A 4,950-nucleotide genomic window follows, 5' to 3' on the forward strand; every position below is an offset into this window, starting at 1 on the left:
CATGTCCATGCATGTCTCCAACATTCTCTGTAGGTTGCTCATCCTCTGCTGCAGCCTAGACATGTCGATCCTCAAATCATTAATGATCTCCCAGTCCTGTAACGTTCAGCAACAACATCAAATTTAAAAGAATAGTAATAACAATAAAATAAAGAACGAAAAAAAGATGACCAGATTATCCAACAACCAACACTGACTTCACCTAATAGAGAATTGCAATAATTCTAAATAGAATTATAGAATCACAATTCATCAATCGTTTACCATTGATATTTGCACGTTTTCCTATCTCTTTTATTTACTTTAATCCAACTGATTTCACCAAAAAAAGACAACAAACAAGGGAACAATGATGAGACATACAGCTCCAAACTGCTGATGGAAATCACGTCTTGACCAACTATCATGACTCAATTCATGTTCCCAAAGTTGCCGAGGGGGCATTGCAGGTGGCAGAGGCAAAGCAAGTGGATGGCTCGCAGCAGAACCCGCTTGCCCTGCAGTCTGCCTGTCGTGCTCTTACTCTTGTTCTGCAGACGTGTAAGGGGACATCGTCTCGTCTAGATCCCCATTACTGGTACTGTGACCTCGCCTGTCTATGTATGATCGAATTAACTAGTCAAGACTTTCTCGGAAACCACTGCTAAGAAGAGTAGAGACACTTCTCCTGCATAATAAAGAAAAATAGTCCACATGTAAATTCACCATTTAGTCTGAATTCAGCCAGGCATGTTGTTATATAAATTTTTTGATACCTATTTAAAAGTTCTCTCATTTCCACATTATGCACATTATTCTCTTCACGAAAATAAAAGGTCTCCAACCTTCGGCTGGATGTAGCCTCCCGACTAGGAGAACCCTCTAACCAATTAGGCACATCCTCCACAATGATAGCATTTTCATGTGAAGCTCCAGGGGCATTTTACAGATGAATATCTCCTCTATGTGTCGTACTCGAGAATTCTCCAGACCAATTAGTAGTGTGATGCTTTCCAACTGAGTTTCGTTTATATCTTCTTCAATGCTATTTTCCATTCATCCCGTTGAAAACCATATGCTTGCCAATCATTTGGCTCAACTCCCATACCTAGATCTTCATTCAGTTCCTCGTGAGAAGTAGATTCCAGCGGATCTACATTTTCAAGATCATTGTCTTGAAAACTTCTAGAATGATCTGATAATACTCCAATATCATCATATTCCTCGCGGGTATCAATTTGTTGAATGGAAGATTCGACATCTGGTATGCTAGTATGATCCTCGTCATCAATTTGAGGAACTTCAAGGTATAAAATTTTTGCAGCAATTTCTTGTAAAATTCTTCTCATACGTTGTCCTGAATCTTCTCTCATCTCCATCGAGTTGATATCAGCTATTTGGCTGGCTACACCATTCTCTTCAACCTGTTCTTGTGTACTTTCTAGCGCATCAATAGATGCTTCCCTACCTTGAGCATTAATTCTTTCTAAATCATATATGACTTGAGTTAGACCAATGCTATAAGAGCTTGCGTTATGACTTTCCACGTTAATTGGCCCAGAACGTCTAGGAAGATCATCTAGGACCTCAAAACTCCTTGTACGATTCAGGTCAATTAGAGAATCACCATCATCACTATTGTATGTGGTGTCAGAATAATGGCTACTTGCTTGATCTTGAACAGAATTATCCAATCGGGAGAAGAATCCTTCCCTAATTCAAAGAAAGTCAAAATATCATTAGTATTATCAAAAGGGATAGGCCCAGCATTACAGAGTGGACAAGCAGGTCAAGTTGCCAATGAGCTTGAGTGAAAAACAACTGGCAAAAGTTCAAGGTTGACACTGAAGGAAACAATACACGACTCTCATTCTGAATCAAGTGAATTAAGGAGTTTTTCATCCTCAAAATTTTTGTAGTACCCAAGTCCTGACCTTTTACACTTTAACAAACTTCAAANATTTTTGTAGTACCCAAGTCCTGACCTTTTACACTTTAACAAACTTCAAAGTAGCTTACTATTGTTCAACTTCCCAACATTTGAAAGCTCCCAATCAAAGAAGGTTAGTCTTCCGAGCAGGTCGCAAGTTTTGGGCNCCAATCAAAGAAGGTTAGTCTTCCAAGCAGGTCGCAAGTTTTGGTCCTAAGACTTCTTGGTTAAAGTTAACGACCCTTAACCACAATGTCCAGTGATCAAATTTGTGTTTTCTTGACTATAACTAGTAATGAATTCAAGTTCAACGAGGAAAACGAACAATGTCCATCGGTGTTAACATTAATGTAGAAAAAGACGTTAGTACGAAGGTTTGTTAAGCTTTAGGTTTAGTTTAACCCAAATTAAGACACAGTAGTTAGTGACCATATAACTTTTGGATTGAGGATATACAATCGCATATGAAATTGATCGCTATTTCTCATACCTTGGTAATTCAAAAAAATTTAGTTTCCTAATAATGTAATTAGCATTAAGGATGTCGCTGGACATTAGACATTTAATCTTACATTCCAATGATGATTGGAGTGGCATTGATGAGACACTCGTAGCAATTTACATGGCAGTAATTTGACACTAGTTGCCCATGCTCGAAGTTTCTCTTATCTACAAGCAATTTACTAATGATATTCAGACACGGCAGTATAGGAGTCCTGAGGTTATTCTTGGATCTAAATATTCGAATCCAGCAGATATGTGGTCATTTGCTTGCATTTGTTGTGAGTTTGCCACTGGCGATGTTCTCTTTGATCCACACAGTGGTGACAACTATGAATGGGATGAGGTATGTTCAGAGACTTTTTTTTTTTTGTTTTTTTTTGTTTTTTTTTTTGTTCTTTTATCAGTATGATTATTTTTTTCTTTCTTATACTCATTAATTCTTAACGTGTAACATTTGTTAATCGAGTCTCACCTCCCCTTGGGAAGCATTGCTTCTACTCATAGTAAAGTCCCACATTTTCAATCGTTTGAAAACCATGCTTAAAATTTTTTTTTTTGGTTNTTTGTTCTTTTATCAGTATGATTATTTTTTTCTTTCTTATACTCATTAATTCTTAAATCGAGTCTCACCTCCCCTTGGGAAGCATTGCTTCTACTCATAGTAAAGTCCCACATTTTCAATTGTTTGAAAACCATGCTTAAAAGTTTTTTTTTTTTTTGTTTGTTATTGTTGTTTTTTTTTTCGTTATCAATGAGTTATAATTTTATTCGTTGACACGTTTCTTCCCTTGTAGCTATAACAACGGCATAATGTAGAAGTTTACCTGATACTGAAATATTTGGTCGGTTGTTTTATTTTGGTTAACTGGTGGAGGAGGCTCAATTTAATTTCAACAATGTCATACACTAAATATGCCAGGTGAATAATTTGAAAAGACTGTCGTTTGGAAAACATAAAGAATTTTGCTTTTAATACAATGTGGCTATTATCTCAGCTAATCGCATTCCCCTTAGCTTGTAGGATAGCGGCAGTATACATATGGTACTTGTTTTTTCTTTTTTTTTAAAACAACTATATGTATATCATGTCAACATCACTGGTATACGTGTTCGAGGAACATCAAAACAAGACTTTGCTATGAGTATATGCTTATTACATGGACCTTCTCTTCTGGAAGTTGTAATTTCTACTCTTTATTTTATCTTCAGGATCATTTCCCATTGATGATGGAGCTTCTTGGAGTGATGCCTCGCAAGGTAATGTTTACATACTTACAGATACCATGTCGTCTTTATTTTATATATTTGAATTTTTTTTCACTTATTTATATTTTGCTCTTTCTTAAAATATCCGGCACAGATTGCATTAGGTGGCTGCTATTCAAGGGACTACTTCAACAAATATGGCGAGTTGAGGCATATTCCTCAATTGCGCTTTTGGCCTCTTAATAAGGTGTTGACTGAGAAGTATGATTTCAGCAAGCAAGATGCTAATGACTTGGCTGACTTTCTTGTTCCTTTATTGGATTTTGCACCTGAAAAGAGACCAAGAGCAGCACAATGTCTCAGCCATCCGTGGTTGAGTTATGTCTCAAGAATTCTTGAATCTTCTGTATCAACCCATCAAAATCAGCCCAAAGATTAGGACGCTTCAACTAAAAGAAGCGAGAAGGACGAGAGAGAAGCTATGGAGATTGTAATGGGAAACATAACTATTGATGGAACTTCGAAATCGAAGTCATCGAAATAGACATGACCAGAAATGGCAACGTACGCGATTTTAGGCTATGTTTCGTGCAGTATAATCGTGGTCTATAGCTCGGGTTTCCATCGGAGTTGGAAACATATTCATGAACCACATGGATTCAGTGTTGTCCTACATCCTATCCGAAGCAATCATCATCTTTTTCTTTGGTGAGAGTCCGACCAGCATTTGTAGGCCCATCTCGAGCAACTTCGAACGGTGGATTGTTTTGACAGAGTGCGCGTTCGAGTATGATTTGCATATCTTTACAAACTAACAATATTTCTAGGTCTCTTGTAGCACAACTTTCTGGATCATAATTTCTTCCTGAAACCTTGAACAGATATAAAATATATTTTTGGTGCTAGATTCTTGCCATTTTGTTTATTGTAATGTTGGCCACTACCGGGTTTTCTATTTAAAAATGAACTTTTTTTATATATTAAAACTTTTCAGATATAAAATAATCGGGCGGCCCAAAAGGGGATGGAGGATACCCAACTCAATCAACGAAATGAGCATATGGTCGAGTGCAGTACAGACTGGGAAGCAGGGAACATTTCAGGCCATACGAATACGACGCTTCCCTAAAGACAATCTTGTGGGGAAGCCGAGGTTGAAGACGACTGCAAGTCCATAACCTAATCGTATTCTTGACCCTGTCATGGAGCTGGCCTCGGATTCCGACCTTGTAGAAGCGGAATTGGAGCCAGACCTTGACCATGTAGAAGCTTGTAATGGACTTGTCCATTGTCACCTTCGCACTTTTGCAGTAGCGGGATAGCGACTGTGC

General features: G+C 37.7%; 1 long non-coding RNA gene across 1 annotated transcript in view; it reads left to right on the forward strand.

The window, feature by feature from the left end:
* Nucleotides 1–454, forward strand: part of LOC111793258 — a 2,553-nt gene extending 2,099 nt beyond the window's left edge. The window contains exons 2-3 of the long non-coding RNA XR_002814906.1: nt 34–98; nt 366–454. This is a non-coding gene — a long non-coding RNA (uncharacterized LOC111793258). The remainder of the gene's footprint in view (nt 1–33; nt 99–365) is intronic.
* Nucleotides 455–4,950: the final 4,496 nt, after the last annotated feature.

This window comes from Cucurbita pepo, chromosome LG01, assembly GCF_002806865.2.
Source record: "Cucurbita pepo subsp. pepo cultivar mu-cu-16 chromosome LG01, ASM280686v2, whole genome shotgun sequence".
In the NCBI taxonomy this organism is placed as follows: Eukaryota; Viridiplantae; Streptophyta; class Magnoliopsida; order Cucurbitales; family Cucurbitaceae; genus Cucurbita; species Cucurbita pepo.